Genomic DNA, 17338 nt, shown 5'->3' with positions numbered 1-17338 from the left:
TCTTGGTCTTGCTGTCTCTTGTTCCAAAATAAATAAATAAAATCTTAAAAAAAAAGAAAAGAAAAGAACATAGATCATAGCAGAATAACTAGGAGTTGACGCATTTAGAGTATTTATTGCTTTTGTTGTCAATACTTTATTTAATTGCAAGTTTATATAATTCAGTTTTTCATAATGCCTGTGTGTAACAACCACCGGCAAAATTCCTGAACGTCACAACCAGCTTGTGTCAGCGGTCTGCACGGCAATAGCACAACACTGACTTAGGGCCCCGGAGGACAGAACACTCGGGGACCACGGACCCAGAGCACTGGCAGCACCCCAGGTGTGCACAAGGTTTGCATTGACGAATATTTATTGAATTTCACTCAAAACGCGCCCAAGCAAGGTCAGCCGCCACAGGTCCCCAGTTCTCCTTCGTCTGCGTGACTGCGAGCTTCCTTAGCACTACCCAGTGACAGAGCATAACAACAGGGCGGGCCCTAGGAAGTCTTCTTGGCAGTTCACTGGCAATTCCTCCTCCTTGCTAATCTAAATTTTATTTGAATGCCTTTACTTGCCCAAGATGCCTAGTGGTCTTTGTTCTTGTCTCCCAAATTCCTCTGATTGTTGTTTGCTTTGTTTTTATACCTTGCCATCTTACTTTTCCAGAATGAAGTGTTTTAATTGTGTATTTTTTCCGTATTAAAAAAAGCAATCATGCATTTATTTCAGGAAAACAATGGGAAAATATAGTTTAAAAACATATATATAAACAAACCTACCTGTTAAAGGAGAAACACTGTTGACATTATCACCCCTGTTTTTCTGTGCCCAGATGGCTGCAGGGCGCTGGATTTGCCTCACTGTTGGAGGCCATCTTGAGGACAGTTCTTAAATGGGTTGGCTTTTTTGTCTTTGTGGGGGAGGGATCGGAGTAGAGCTTCACAGCTTCTTTTATTTTCAATATTGCTAGACTAATGAGAGGTTATCCCCCTCATCCCGCTCTGATAGGCCACCTGTTCCTTCTATTCTTTCAATCTCTTAATTCATTTGAGGTCTTTATCCATGAGTTGGACGGGGGACCACTTGGGAAAGGGCACCTCTGTCGCATTTTTCTATAGTGTTTCTCTCTTCTCTGCAACCATCAGAGCTGCCTTTTCTAGGTCCTAACCCCAGCCCACAAAGAGGGCTTTGTTGTCTGTCTCCCATCACACTTACCTGACCGGCTGGGCAGTTCACAGTTTGGGGGAGAAAGGATGGCCCCTACACTCCTTATTATGCTTCCTTCCATGCTTCTTAACACCCACATTGGTGTCTTCTGCTTGCACAAGAGAATTTTTCACTTTAAAAGAAGAATCCTGAATTCACAGAATCCCGTCATACAACTTTCTTTTCTACCAAGAAAAAGCACAGAGTGAACACACACATGGTGATTAAAGATTGCCACGGCCACAGTTCCCCAGAGTGAAACACGAGGTCCTGCCTTGGCAGCACTGTCCACCAGGAAGGATCTTCGTGGCCATGCTGTGTCACTTACTTCAGTTCCTGTCTGAGCCAGGACTGGACTGGCACATCGCCTTGTTGAGATTGGCTCCGCACCTTGTTTAAGTGGGCATCCCGCCATACTAATTGATGGGTACGAGTGCAGACACGCTAGAGAACCAGTATGCACATCAGATCTGGGGAGGAGCAGGATTTCAGCCCAGAAATATCAAAACAGCCAGTTGTGCTGAGTTCCCGTGCCAGGGAGAGAAAGAAGATGGTATCAATGTCACTGCTGCAGCTCCGAGTTGGATTTATTTTTAAATGCCCCAAATAGCTGAAACAACAAGGAAGGTATGGGTCTGAGGAGGAGCAGGAAGGGGCAGGCTATTGACTTTCAAAAGAAATCGCTACTATCTGCCAACTAGGGTACAAGAAGTTTTTTCATCCAAGCAGTTATTTGGTTAGAGTAACTTTTAGGCTGAGTACTTTGGGCAAACATGGAAATCAGAGTCATGGTGCAGTGGGGTCCCCAGATTAATCACAAAGGGGAGTGCTGAGGGTCAATGCAGATAACCCCTCCCTACCCAGGGAATGACTCCTTCGGATTGTACTCGATGCTGCAGCCTCCCCATGGGATCGATCACTGTGTAGCAAGTAGGTCTGACAGGCCAGTCGCCAAGAAGATAGTCCCCACCCAGAGTCCTCTTGTCAATTGCATACGTGCTGCCGGAGAATCTCTCCATTAAAAGGACAGTGTGGTAACAACCCAATTTTAGTGCAGAAGGGAGAAACATGACAGTATGAGCATGAGAAAGATTTTGGAGAAAAGATTTGGAGGCTTTTTGGAGAAAAGATTTTGGAGATCTTGGAGAAAGATTTTGGTTCTGAATGTATGTTAGTCCAAGCCTCCAGGTTCCCCTCTGTGGCTGGCAGTGACCTGCTTCAAACAGACTGGTGACAAACAGCACAGGGAAAAATTAAGGTGAGGAACTCAAACATTTAATAACAGAGATCACGGGTCGTTAAGATGTAGGAGCGGCTAAGGGACAATCTCACAGGAATGAAATTTGTACGTCAGTGTAGCCCTGTGTCCTAGCACGATCTACAAACCACATATAAAGCAGCTTTAGTTGAACTTCAAGAAGTACCTGTTTGGAGATTTTAAAAACTCACTCTTTGAGTTGTTGCATCATTATTTGAAGTAATTAACAACATACTAGAATATGGGTCTATCAGCTCAGCCCCCCTCAGCTTTTGAACTGACTCCATTTTGTTAACAATTGCATTTCTGTGCCTCACTGGGAATAGGAGAAGCCATTGGTCCAAGTCCCATCTGGGTCCTCTTTCCCTTCCTGGTTGTAAAAGTGCTTCACGTTTTTCTAATATTTAAGTCACAAAGACAAGATAAAAAAATTATACTGGTAAAGTAAATGTGGTCATGTTTAGCTCACTTTTAGTTTTTGCCTACCTTTTGGGGGGGGGAGTGGATCCTTTTTAAAAAGTTAGCCTAAAAGGAACAAAATGAGGATAGGGTGGTGGGAACCGAGTCAAACGCGTCTTAGTCTCAGCTAAATTAAAGTTATTGGAAATAAGGTTATTTTGATTTTACCAAAAGGCCCTGAGTTTTTACTTCAAATGAGTGGAAGGCATTGAATTCAGAAACAAAAGCCAAAAGAAAACTCTTTGTATTACACTTGGAGATGTACTGAAAGAACAGGAAGAAGTTGATTGGACGGCTTGCATTGAAAGGTAAGCAAAATCATTCGGGGTTAATTGTTCCACTTCTCATGTCTTCTAATGTTAGATTTGTTCTAAGCTTCTTGCATAGAAACGTGTGTCCATAATTCCCAGCAGTACTCATTAGAATAACTTATCCATGTGGCGATTTCCTTATCTTTGATTCAAATCACATAAATTTTGATCAGTCCAAACAACTTTCTAAACTGTCTGTCAGTGAGTATCTCTCACACACAAATAGCACTATTCACAAGGAGCTTTGAAAAGTTCTAGCTTGGTGGGAGTGCATTTTTCAAGCATTTTCTCTCGGTATCTAATTAAAGGTCAGAGGAAGAAAGCAGGTCATTTTCCTCCTCAGTCTTCCCCATGTAATTTGTTAATTTATCCTGCCTAATAACCTTTAAAATCCTAATTCCTCAATTACTTCTGACATTCCAGCAATAGTGCTTCTGCCCAGCTTTTCCTTTTATGACTTCTGCTTCTGAAACAGGGGCGGTACCTGATTGATCACTCATTCAATTCGGAGTGTTTTCCTCCACAATTGTGACTTTCAAGACATTCAACAACCAATTCTGTGCATAGTACGAGATGACTTCTTTTTTTTTTAATGTCTTTTTATTATATTATGTTAGTCACCATACAGTACATCCCTGGTTTCCGATGTAAAGTTCGATGATTCATTAGTTGCGTATAACACCCAGTGCACCATGCAATACGTGCCCTCCTTACTACCCATCACCAGTCTTCTTTTACTCCAAAGGCACGGTGCTGACCTCAGTTCCCCAAGGTCAGGTGCGAGGTCTGCAGGTTCACCCCATTGGAGCCGTCGCCTGGTCCCACCCATGCATTTCCCAACCTGTCCTGACCCAGTAGCAGCCCAGGCCACCAGCTGGTGGGGGCGGTGATTAGCCTTGCTGTAGCCATAGGCCTTCTAGAATACCCGGAGTGAGTCTCTGGTACCTGAGACCCACTGAATGACCCCCGCCCTGTCTTAGTTTTCTGGGGCTGCCATAACGAAGTGCCATAAACTGGGAGCCTTCAAACAACAGATATTTATTGTCTCACAGTTCTGGAGGCTAGAAGACCAAAATCAAGCTATCGACAGGGCCACGCTCCCTCTGAAACCTGCAGGGGAAGGATCTTTCCTTGTCTTTTCCAGCTCTGGGAGCCCCAGACATTCCTGGGCTTGTGGCAGAATTACTCCAATCTTCATACGGGACTCTCCTTATTTCTCTTCACATACTCATCTGTGAATGTCTGTGTTTATGTCCAAATCTCCCCTTTTTATAAGGACACCAGTCATATTGTATTAGGGCTCACCCCAATGACCTCACTTTAGCTTTACAAATAAGGTCACATTCTGAGGTACTGGGCATTAGAACTTCAACATATCTTTTTTGGGGGGGAGGGGCACAATTCGACCCACAACACTTCTTCTTGACCTTTCACCATGCTGGCCCAGTTCATCTGTTTTCACTCTACAAATATGTTTATTTGAGTACCTACTATGGCGAAGCATGAGAGACAGAGCAGTGCAGAAGACCAAGGAGTGCATGGAGGCGGAGGAGAGAGAAGGGGAAGTTCTGTGTGGCTGGGTACCACCTGGCCTCCCCATCCAGCCCGCTAGCCCTCTGCTGGGACCGGCCCATGCAAAGCTTCCACCTGCCCCCCTGCTCTTCTGACACCTGTTACTCATGCACCTGGCTACACCCTGGATTCCCTGGCTACCGGTCAGAAATCCAGAAATGACTCTATAAGGATCCTGATTGTCTGGGTCTCAGCTGCCGCCACCTGCTAGTGTGACGTGTGGACGTCAGCCCGGACCCTGAACCCGTGTCCTGCCTCTGAGATCAGAACTAGTTTTTATATCAAGGTTTAATTTCCCCTCAGCCCTCACTACATTGAGCCTCAGCGACTTCTGTTGTCCTGCCCACTCCTTTTTAAAAGATTTATGTATTTGAGAGAGAGGGAGGGAGGGAGAGGGAGAGAAAGAGAGAGTATGCACATGTGTGCAGGAGGGGCAGAGGGGGAGAGCGAGAATCTCGAGCAGACTCCCTGCTGAGCGCAGAGCCGGTGGCCCTGAGCTTGATCTCATGACCCTGAGATCACGACCTGAGCTAAAACCAAGAGTCGGACACTCAACCAGCTGAGCCACCCAGGTGCCTCTGGCCCCCCTTTCGGTTGAAGCCTCTAACCCACTGTGTTTCTGATCCCCAAACCTAATGAATGGTTTTCATCCTAGCATTCCGGTCTACAGCTCTATTCATTGCCATGGAGAAGGAGCCGGCGCGGCCCGACTTCAGTGGGATTCGGGTGATGCTCAGCCGTACCAGATGCCTCCCCTTTTTAGGAAGACACTTAGGACTTGTATCTTGGACATAGGCAGGGCTGAGAAAGAGCTTCCAAAGGCCCTGTCTGGAGAGGATTTGGAGGCTACCGAGTGGGTCTCCACTCCTCAGGCTAGCTGATTCTCAGAATCAGACCTGCCCTTCGTGAGTAGGGTGACAGACTGAGATGGGTGGAGGGCTTTGGAGCAGGACATCTCTGGCATAACTTAGATCTAGAAACTGATCCCAGCAAATGAGGGAGGTGTTTCGTCCTCCAGGAGGCTCGGAGCTCATTTGAGAGGGTCCCCAACGTTCAGAGAAGCCAAGAGGTTTGTTTCTTAAAGGATCATCTCTCAGCTAAATGATAGCCATGCCGCATTAAAGCAAACGTTAGAGTTACAGTATTTCCCACTTCGTGGCTAGGTTTGGGAAAAGCAGTCCTTTTGCCGACGTAGACTCCTTATTTAAATGAAACAATAATTATGAAGAGCGGAGATTTCTCTGCGTAGCCCTCCATCGCTTGAGCACCTGCTCCAAGAGAGAGGCTTTAGAGAGGTGATCTGTGGTCCTCATTTCATCCTGCAGAGGAGCTGCTTGTCTCCCACATTTTCTCCTTCTCCTGCGAAATGCTTCTCTTCCACCATAACGATGTGGTTCTATCGAGCCACAAAGAGGTCAAAAGTCCTCTGAGATTCTAGAATGTGGGACAGAGAGCATGAGGCAGGTATTTTCTGGAGATGGCAACATGGGTATAAGAGACAAGTCATGGAGGAAGCTGGACTCTAAGAAGAGTGAGTGAAGCACAGGGAGAGCCAGCCCTGCCTTTCCTCCTGGTGTGATCTTTATTGCTTCCTTGAGATACAACAGCTTTCCTTTGTTTGTAACCTCATTTGAGTTGCCTTTTTATGACAATCTGGAGTACTCATAGGAGTCTATTGTCCCATTTTACAGGTGAGAAAACTGAGTCTGGAGAAGTTAAAAAATTTACATAAGGTCACATGGCCAGTAAATCATAGGGGCAAGATTTTGAACTGGGTCTGGGAGACTGGAGTGTTGGAGATTCCAGAAAGTTCCACACCCTGTTGACTTCTTAGCTCTTAGATCCAGCTATGTGCTGTTTCTATGAAACATACTTAAAGCAAGCTGTCACTGGCTGACCATAAAAGTAGGCAAAGATATACCAGCCAAATGTAAATCAAATGGCATGTAAAAAAATATTTGTCAAAAATATAGATTGTAATGCAGAAATCATTAACATGATGCGAGATATTTTATATTGATTTAAAAATACAATATAAAAAAGATAAAATCACCAAGAACTATTTTATACCAAATAATAGTGATTAAAATATATACATAACACCCCACAATTTAGGAATAGAAGGAGAATCGTCAAACCCACAATCATAATGGGAGGCTCATACTTCTCAAAACTTGGCAGATCAAGCAGTCAAAACCTATAACATTTCAGAGAATTTGAATCACAAACAATGAATAGGCTAGCCAAGATACAAAAACTACACATTCTTTCAAGTCCTCATGGAACATTTAAAATTTCTATTACATAGCAGGCCATGAAGAAAATCTCAATAAAGTTTAAATATTATATACAGCCACATTCTGTGATCATTATGCAAGAAAACTAGATATTAAGAACAAAATATATCCAAAATAAATCTAAATACTTGGGGAGAAAGACAATCTTAGTCATTCTTTAAAGAAAAGCACACAAACTACTCAGAATGAAGTACGTCTGCATGTGTGGCATGAATTCATCTCCAAATTAAATTAAAATAACAAAGGTCATTAAACAGTTTATAAAACAATTTAAATCTTTATATATTTAAAAGGATATTCACATATATGATATTAAATGCATAAATAACTTTTCTGGAAGAATGCACAAGAAACTGTTGACGTTGGCTATCTTAAGAGAGAAGCCATAGGGATCAGGGCAGGGAGGGGAACATTACAGAGAATTTAAATCACACACGGTTACCAAGCTATCCAAAATACAAAATTACACATTCTTTCAAAGTCTATAGTGAATGTATTTTAAAGTTTATTATGCAGCAAGCTATGAAGAAAACTTGAATAAATTCCAAATACTATATACAGACTACATTCTTTACATGAAGTGAGCAGAACTTAGGCAAAAGCTAACAAAGATTGTACATAAAGGAAAACTATAGACCAAATTTTCTTATCAATACCAATTAAAAGACACTGGGTAAAATATTAATAACAGAATCCAGTAGCATACTGAAATCATAATACACCATGACTAAATGGAGAGAGACTTTTTGTTTAAAGAATGTAAGAAATTTCCCATATTTCAAAATCTTTGATTTCTCATATTACTACATATAAAGAGAAAAACCATATGATTATGTCTGCAGATGCTCAGAAGCATTTGTTACAAATAAATTATATTTATTATTATATTATTATAGTATATATTAATATATTCAAATATATTATAGACCAAATTCTTGACAAAATAAAGCTAGATGGGGGCACCTGGGTGGCACAGCGGTTAAGCGTCTGCCTTCGGCTCAGGGCATGATCCCAGCGTTCTGGGATCCAGCCCCACATCAGGCTCCTCCGCTGGAAGCCTGCTTCTTCCTCTCCCACTCCCCCTGCTTGTGTTCCCTCTCTCGCTGGCTGTCTCTATCTCTGTCAAATAAATAAAATCTTTAAAAAAAAAAAGCTAGATGGATAATTTTTCAACATGATTATCTGTGTATCTGCAGATACCAATATAAGTATAGATGCCTTTTCTCCAAAAACAAGGACTAGACTCAATTATTTGAACTGAACTGGGAATGCTAAGGTTTACTAGTTGACTAGGAGGCCACATTACAGGCACAACCAACCTGTGCCCTCCCATCTGATGTAGGTCCCTCCTGGGGTCCCTGAAAATTGTAAACAAAAATTTCTTCCCAGGGCACCATGTGCACCCCAAGACTGTGCTTTTCGTGTGGATCCAGTCATCAACTTGCTTCTCTCCTCAAAATATAGTGACTTGCACTTTTTTTGAACCGGGTGTCACAGGAGACATTTGTGTGTGTGGATCGTGTAGCCTTCAGATGACTGTGGAGACCTCTCCAAAGTGAGGCTATTCTTGGTTACTTGGGATTGCGTTCCAAATAGGTATCTTGTTATTTATGCACACTTGTCAAGCAATTATCACTATGATAGGAAATGGGGATCATTCAATTAGAAAAGGTAGTATAAAATTTGTCTTTTACTTTAGCTAACGTGATCAATGATACCACTGGAGCCCTGGAAGACATTTAGGTCAGCCTCAACTCACTGACCAATCTTATTACAAATGATAGAATTGCCCTCAACTTCCTCCTCGTGGGCCATGGGGAAATCTGTGCAATCAATACTATATCCTGTTGTACCTGGAGTGATGCCATGGCCAAATGGAAAGATCAAAGCAGAAACTTAAGGAAAAAGCCACCTGGATTTCTAAGGTAGACCCTGAAGGTTTATGAGATTTGTTAGGCTGCTTGGCCCAGAACTCGGAGGGGGCACGGCTGTGGTCAGTACTGTAGGTTTGTCCTCATCCTGCTGCTTGGAATCTTGTTAATAATGGCCTTAATTGTGGTAGTCTTATGATAGCCTCCTAAGTGCTACGAGACAGATTCAATGGAATTGGTCCCAACCTTCATCATTCAAATTACTCAGAGTAGCCAGGTAGTGACATGCTAATGGGAAAATTCTCCAGAAGCCAAGAAGGTATAAAGCAAGGGGTGGATATTGTTGAAAGGCCATTGTCTACTGATTTGTTGCGTTCCTGCCTGCCTTGAAAACAGGTACTAACTACCCTTAATTCCAGACTATCTTTTCAAAGATGTTTGTGTAATGCAAACATAAAGACATGTCTCCTTCCAGAGCAAAGGGTAGGTTTGCTTACAGCTTTGGACAGTAAAGATAATATCTCCCCCTGGATCAGGCATGTTTACTGCTTAATATAAAAGAATCGAGTTCCCCAAGCTCAGGGTTCCTATCCTGTAATGCAACCACTGGAATGTGCAGGCATCCATCTGTATCACTCTCATAAGACTTGGGAGCAAGGATAATTGGTAAAATATGATAATGTTCATGCTTATTGCTGTGCTGGGAGTAATAAAGTTCTTTGTCTCTGACCTAGGAGTCTCATGTCTTCTGCCAGCATTCACCAAACTGTGGCGGACCAACTTGTTAGCCTGCAAGTAGGGTAAGATCTCATACTCATACTTCTTGACAATAATAGAAAATAAGGAGTGACTTATCTAGGCCAGCTTACAGAGAAAACTATTTTTTAAATGAAAATACTGTGGCTTCTTGTCAGATAAGACTTGAAGTTGTCTTGATATCCCTTGGACCTAGAGGCATTGTGAAAATCTTCCCAAGTACCCTCCAAATATGACCTCCAGGCCCACACATCCAATCTAGATTCTTCCATTCTAAAATTTCTAAGAATTTCTTAAGTTCTACCTTTGAACTTACTTGACAAAAGTCTTTCTTTAATACACAAAACTTCTCTCCAGGGATATCAGAGTAGTTTTGCAAAAATGTGATATTGGTTTCTTCATTTTTCTGCTGGGGATTTTAATAGTGCTGAGTCCCTGGAAATAAAATTCTCCCATAATTCACTTATTTACTCATTTATTCATTTATGAAATATTTCTAACACCACATACACCCGACACATAGCAAGTGCTCAATCACTACTTATTGAATGAAAACATCTCAATCTAGAAAGGAAATAGCCCTCAATCAAAGCAATACTTGAATGACATATAATCACAAGCTATGAAAAGTACTGTGAAGGAAAAGTACTAGGGAAAAGGGCAGCATTACCAGTAATATAGGAAGTGACACTGAAACGGGAACTGAAGGAGGAGAAGGAGGAGCTAACTGGACAAAGGATGATGATAAGCAACATATTTCAGGCAGACGGGAGAGCGTTGACTCCCTTTTCTTGGTCCTCTTCCTTTTTCCACAGCATATTTGATGGCCAGCTAGAAAGGTTGGAATTTCCTTTCAAGAGACCCCATCTGCCCCCCTCCTGTTCTCAGGTGGAATTGGTGCCCAAACTCACTATTATCCAAATGGCCTTCATGGCAGGTACCATTTTGTCTGTTCCATTAGTCCCTTCACTGACCCCAAACAGGTTTCCCATCTCAGCAGTCTTCAAGCAAGCATTTGCTCACTGAGGGGGCACACCCCACTCTCTGCTTATTTGCATTCCCTGAGCCCAAATACTCGTGCAACTTTCACTGCTTACCACCTCTGTATATATTCCCAGTTCTCACTGGTATCTCATCCCTCAAGTGACTTTAAGAAACAAGAGTTGCATTAAGCTTTATGATACAACATATCTTAGAGATGACAGAAATAACAGAACTAGAAAAATAGAATGCCAGCTCCTTCTGGGGTCATTTGTGAGCACAGCAAATTCTTGTACTAATTGACCTGGCATTTTCCTGAACGAAGTAAATGGAAAGTTAGCCAGCCACAAAGAAATGCCTAGTGGCCAACGGTAGACTTCATTTATTATAGTGAATAGTGCTCCCTTTAATATTAAGGTAGTTGCCTTCTCCCCACGCAAGTGTTGGCATTGCAAACAGTGCCTACTGACAGCTCTATAACAAAGCATAGAAATGCCTGTGTTTTAAACATCCTCCTTAATCATTCAGATGGGAAGAGGGATGTGTCTTTGAGTGGAGGAAATATGTGACTGACATTGAGTGCGGTATAAGCCTATCTCACGTCGAAGCTTTGCTATGGGACTGGGGAAAGCACCAGTTCTGGTCAATGCCAGCCAAATTTGCTGTCAATAATAAGATAAATCCATGACAGGGTAAGAATTGCTGTCTACTACAGAAAACTGCTTCTTGTTAGTGACATTACTTTGCTGTTCTATGACCTGCTTCTTGGGGTGGTGAATAATATGACAGGCTCTTTGTGTGCTTGTCCAATAAAATTTATAGTTCCTTGCAGTGAAATGAAACTGGGTATGGAAGCTGTGTAAAGTGTGAAGCTGATATTTTCTTAGATATTAACTTGAGTTAAGCCTGTTATGATGCTATTTTGATTTGGAAAAAAAATACAATATTTGATTTGCTTTTTGGAGATATGACTTCTGTGTCTCTGAAGTATTTTCACCTCACCCAGGCTTTCCCTCTCCAAATTAGAAGTTCAACACTAAAGACAAGAAGTCGTGATTATTTGAGAAGCTGTTGTCTGGGGAGTTTATATTTTAAATTCCATCAATCTTTAGCTTTGAAATTGCAAACAAAATAAGTGCTAATGTGAGTGGTGATTGAAAGAACATTTCTTTCCACATTCTCTTAACGTTAATGTGAAACAATAGCACAAGAGATACGGGGTATCTGTGTGTATAATGGGAAACGTGGTGAAACTCATTTGGTATTGAAAAGACAATCAATAAAGCCTTCTCCAAAAAACTAAATCAGGGGAACAAAGTTTCTGCTTTTCAGGTTGAATGAATAAGGAGAGACTCTTACAGAATTTAAGAGGGATGAATCCAAAGATTGATAGCAGCCGGCTGTAGTAGGCACTCAGAGAGAAAGTCCAAAGACGAGTTCTTGTCGCTCACACCTTGCAGACCCTGTGGTCTGTGCGGAGACTGAGGAGGCCTGCAGATTGAGTGCTGTGACTCAGACTCAAGCCAACTGTGCCAAGCGTTTCTATGAGGAGGTTTCCATGTGTGAAAACACAGTCCCCGGGTTAATTTTTTTAATAAAGAGAGAGAGAGAAGGAGAGAGAGACAGGGAGGGAGAGAGAGAAGCAAGTAGTTCATCATTGTACACAGGAGCCAGCCCAGTCAGGAACTAACAAAGTATCCCACTGAATTGTAATTCCATAGCATTCTCACAATATGGCGCTCACCGCTTGCAAATTCATTGGTGGGATTGGGAGCCACTGTGTTTCTTGGTTCCATAACCCTACTCATACCATAAACCAAGAGTACCCACTGTGAGGAAAACCTTCTGTAGATAAGCAGAAAAAAGGGCACGGAAAGTATACTAACACTGGCCGTCTTCCAAAACACCTTCCTCTCCGTCTAAACTTTCTGGTTTATCTGCCCACTTGAAATAACTAGAAGTTTTCCCCTTAGTTCTTCAAAGTGGTAACGATTGGGGGTCTTCCTTAATCAAAACGGCAAAGTAAATTGGTGCCTACTGGCTACGACGTCCCGATTCTGAGCTTTAGCGTGCCTGCCAACCACAGCCTCTTCTGAGAGACCCCTGTGCATAGGTCGGTGGGGTTGTATCCTGTGACATCATAGCGACGGCCACAGCTGATTGGACTAGGGATCGGTGTTTGTTAGCCAATGATAACTCCTCTAGAGGCCTACGAGGGAGTCTGGTACAAGAGTTCAGTCATAAACGGAGGTTGGGTAAGAGTTGAGTCCAACCAGAAACTCTTTGAGACATTGATGCAGAGCGTTCTGAGAGAGTCAGCAGGCTGGAGAGGCCAACACACACACACACACACACACACACACACACACACACACACACGCACACATGCACACGCACACACACACACACGAAGGAAGCAAGCAAAATCTGCCTTGTAGTAGAATCTCTGAGTAAACAAAAATCTTGAGTTAAATTCAGGAGATTAAAAAATAGTTATTGAAGGGGTGCATGGATGGAGCCGTAGGTTAAGTCTGGGACTCTTGGTTTCAGCTCAGGTCTGATCTCAGGTCGGGGAGATAGAGCCCCTCCTCCCCCTGCCAGGGCTCTGTACTAAGCACGAGTCTGCTTGAGTTTCTCTCTCCCTTTCCCTCTGCCCCCTCCCCCGCCCCACCGTGTGCTCTCTCTGTCCTTCTCTGCCTCTCTTTCTTTCTCAAATAAATAAATAAATAAATCTTTTTTTTTTTTTAAGTTATTCAATTGTAGTAGTAACAAGAGCAGAAACAGAAGCCAGGAAACAGTAGAGAACGAGTTCTACAAGAATAAAAAAATGAGTGGAGGTAAGCAGGGTGGAAGACCTGAATTAGGACCACAGCCAGCTGCTGGAGGTAACTGTCAAGTCATTCGATAGACGAACTATGAGAGCTTTCATTGCATCCTGAAGAGCAGTCATGTTTTATGTTTAGTTCTCAGGGGCTCAGCTTGGGTTGTTTCTCCTTTTTCTGTGTTTTCTTATTTTCTTTTGTAATCTTACAACAAACCCTGTTAACTGAGATAATAGACTGTTCTGTATTCCTTACATTTTTTAAGAACCTAGCAATTCTTCAGGTCACCTTGTAAGTGGCTCAGAGCAGCACACTCAAATGCAATACAATTCAAAGATCCCCAGATTGTACCTGTTGTAATAAGCAGGGGCTACAATATGTTCTAACCTGCCATTCTCTTTGAAGAAGGTATTCCAATATGCCCAGGACTTTTATGGGACATATTTCCTTCTCTCTTGCATACATGTATCTTACCAAGCAAGGCATCTAAGATTCCTCTTCATTTCACCTCTTCGACTTCTGTCAGCATGATATCATGGCTATAGGGGACCGCGATGATATCGCATGGGATAATGAGATGTTCGAGGTCCTTGTGTACTGTATTGTGGCATGGAACCTAAAAATTGACACAACCCTGAGGCAAAATAGTAAAGGCGCTCTACTATTCCTAGCAGAAGAAAGCAAACTGGACTGCTTCTCTGCTTGATGGCATAGACCAGGGGTCCACAAAGTAAGGGTCTGAAGATAAACTCTGGTTCATTATCTTTTTTTTATTTTATTAACAGACTTTATTTTTTAGAATAATTTTAGACTTACAGAAAAATTGATCAGATAGTACAGAGAGCTCCCATATAACCCCCACCAGTTTCTTCTATTATTAACATCCTACATTAGTATGATACACTTGTTATAGTTAATGAACCAACACTGATATACTATCACTAAATAGAGCCCATAGTATACCCAGACTTCCTGAATTTTTACCTAATGTTCTTTTTTCTGTTCCAGGAGATCTCATTACACTTAGTTGTCCTATGTTCTTAAGTTGCTCGTGACTGTTGACAGTTTCTCAAACTTTCCTGAGTTTTGATGACCTTGACAGTTTAAAGGAGTAGTGGTCAGGAATATTGCGGAATGTCCTTCTATTGAAATTTGATAATTTTCTCATGATGAGACTGGGGTTATGGATTTGGAAGAAGAATATTGCAGATTTAAAGTGCCATTTTCATCACTTTATATCAAGGTACATATTATCAATCTGATTTACGACTGTTGATGTTACTTCAATCACCCGGCCGAGGCAATGCTTGTCAGGTTTCTCTATTGTGAAATTACTTTTTCCTGTCTTTCCATACCGTACTCTTTGGAAAGAAGTCACTATGCTCAGCCCACAATTAAAGAATGGGGAGTTGTGCTCCTTCTCCTTTAGGGTAGAGAATCTACACGCTTGAAATTTTTCTGCATGAGACACTTGTCTCTTCTTCCCATTTACTAATTTATTCAATCTTTTTTTGTTATCAGTATGGGCTTATGGATGTTTACCTTATACTTTGGGTTATAATCTGATAGTACTTTATTTTGTTGCTCAAATTGTTTCAGCTTTGGCCATTGGGAGCTCTTTTAGTTCGCTCCTTTGACATACCCCACCAATTTGATTTTTTTTGAACACCTTACTTTTCGGTTCATTTTGTGTAGTTCTTGCTCCAGTCTTAGAATCAGATACTTCTCCAGGAAGCTGTTGTTCTTTTTATTGGTGAATTATGTTAGAAACGAAGATCTGGGCCCTAGATGCGCTGATTGCTACCAGGGTACTTCCTGCCTATTTTTGTAAATAAAATTTTATTGGAAGACAGCCATGTCTGTTTGTTATGCATGATGTGTGGCTGCTTTCATGGTCCAATGACAGAGCTGAATAGTTGCAACAGAGGCCACATGATCTGCAAAGCTTGTATTATATTATTGTATATTATATTACCTATGATATGTTATATAATATAATTATAATATAGTAGTATATTATTTATTGTATAATATGTTAATTATATCATATATAATATTATAGATTATCTGGCCCTCTGCAGAAAAAGGCTGCCAATCCTTGGAATAGAGAAAAAAGAATAAACTTAACCAGTTACTGCACACATAGCCTCTAGTAATTTTGCCACGAAAGGAAGGAGACCACATCTGGAGCAGAAGCTGCAATTAGAGTCATCATCTGGTTGAGTTTACAGTAATCCACTGGACTCTCTGAGATCCATTCATGTTCTACTCCAGTCAAACCAGAAAGTTACATGGAGACGCTAAACCACTATCTGCTTCCAACATCTAATTATGTTATTAGTCTTAGCAGTCTCCTCGTGTTAGCTTGGTTTCATCAACTCTATTTCAGTAGGACCTAGAGGAAACCCTAGAATACCACCCCCCACCAAGGTAAGGACAAATTCTCTTTAATTTAAATGTATATTCTCCTCCTCATTGACTTAGTACTCCAGAATCCATTCCCCAATAATATTCCAAAAATACTTTTGATAATATAAAATAAGGGGAGAAATGGACTCTTTGGTTCTATAAAGCCTCTTGCTTGGCTATTTGACTTTATAATTGCTCCCCCCTCCCCCCACCAAGCATGCTGGCATTTTAATTATACGTCTGTAGACAGTGAAGGATGTTGGGAGCTTAGAAATAAAGAATTGACATTTCCTTGTAGAGTAAGTCCTCAGAGAGGTTATTACAGGATTTTCAACTAAGGTAAGAACAACTTCTTCGGAGAGTTCATGCTCATCAGGACATAGACGGAGGCTTTTCGCTCTTTCTGAAGCTAAAATTCAGTTGAATTTTCAAAAGCTACTTTCCTTATAATGCTTCGTGGACTGCCACATACGGGCACATGATCTTCTGTGCACCCCTTCCCCAGAGATTCAGTGGCAATTGGGGGATTGAAATAGTGGGAGACCTCTGAATCCCTTCATACAACCCCATTTCTCTTCTCAGGGTTCCACATTTCTTATGTTCAGTGTTTCACCTGCAGGCTGAGAACTCAACAGATCACAGCAAACTTCATAATTAACCATTGCATTTGGCTTACAGTGATTTTGAACTTGCTGCAATGGATTATTTTAGCATAGTTATATATGATCCCCTTTTTTCTAATCGTGCCTTGAGCTGAGAATTTAGTGACTTGAGGTCATTATTTTCTTTATAAGCTCTCCTTGATTGCTATTAGTAACCACCCCACCCTCACAATCCTTGTGTGCTTCTTTCCATCTGTTCTATTAAACGGCAGTAGCTGCTTGAATCCCCCAAACCTGGTTGTCTCACCCTTGCAATGCCATAGGCTAACAGATTCTCATTCTTCAGCACTATTATTAGAACTTTCTGCCCTCATCCCCAACTTTCCAGACAATTAATCCCAGAATCCTTCCCTCTCCTCTTTCCTGGGATGTGGAAACACTCCAGTTTCTATTTCTGAGCTAGTCAGGGTTATTAGACAGAAACAGACTGTTTTCATCAGGTTATATGAAACCTACAACAGGCTTGCTGGCTTTCAAAAGAGACCTCAAAATACAGTGGTTCAAACAACATGACAGTCCAGGAGGATACAGGCAATCCAAGGTAGATAGGTGGCTCAGCTCTATGAAGTCACCCAGGGAGCCTGGTTCTTTCTCTGAATTGTCCTATCATCTCCTCAAATGTTGCTCCTATTCACTAAATAAAAGCCAGCATCCCAGTACCATATAAACATTCGGCCCATAAGAGGGAAAACAAGGAAGGGAAATGCAAGCAAGCTCCTTTTGAAGAAGTGATATGGAAGTTATATACA

This window comes from Ursus americanus, chromosome 13 (assembly GCF_024610735.1).
Source record: "Ursus americanus isolate L20-20 chromosome 13, mUrsAme1.1.p, whole genome shotgun sequence".
Lineage (NCBI taxonomy): Eukaryota > Metazoa > Chordata > Mammalia > Carnivora > Ursidae > Ursus > Ursus americanus.
Note: the sequence above shows the minus strand (reverse complement) of the source record.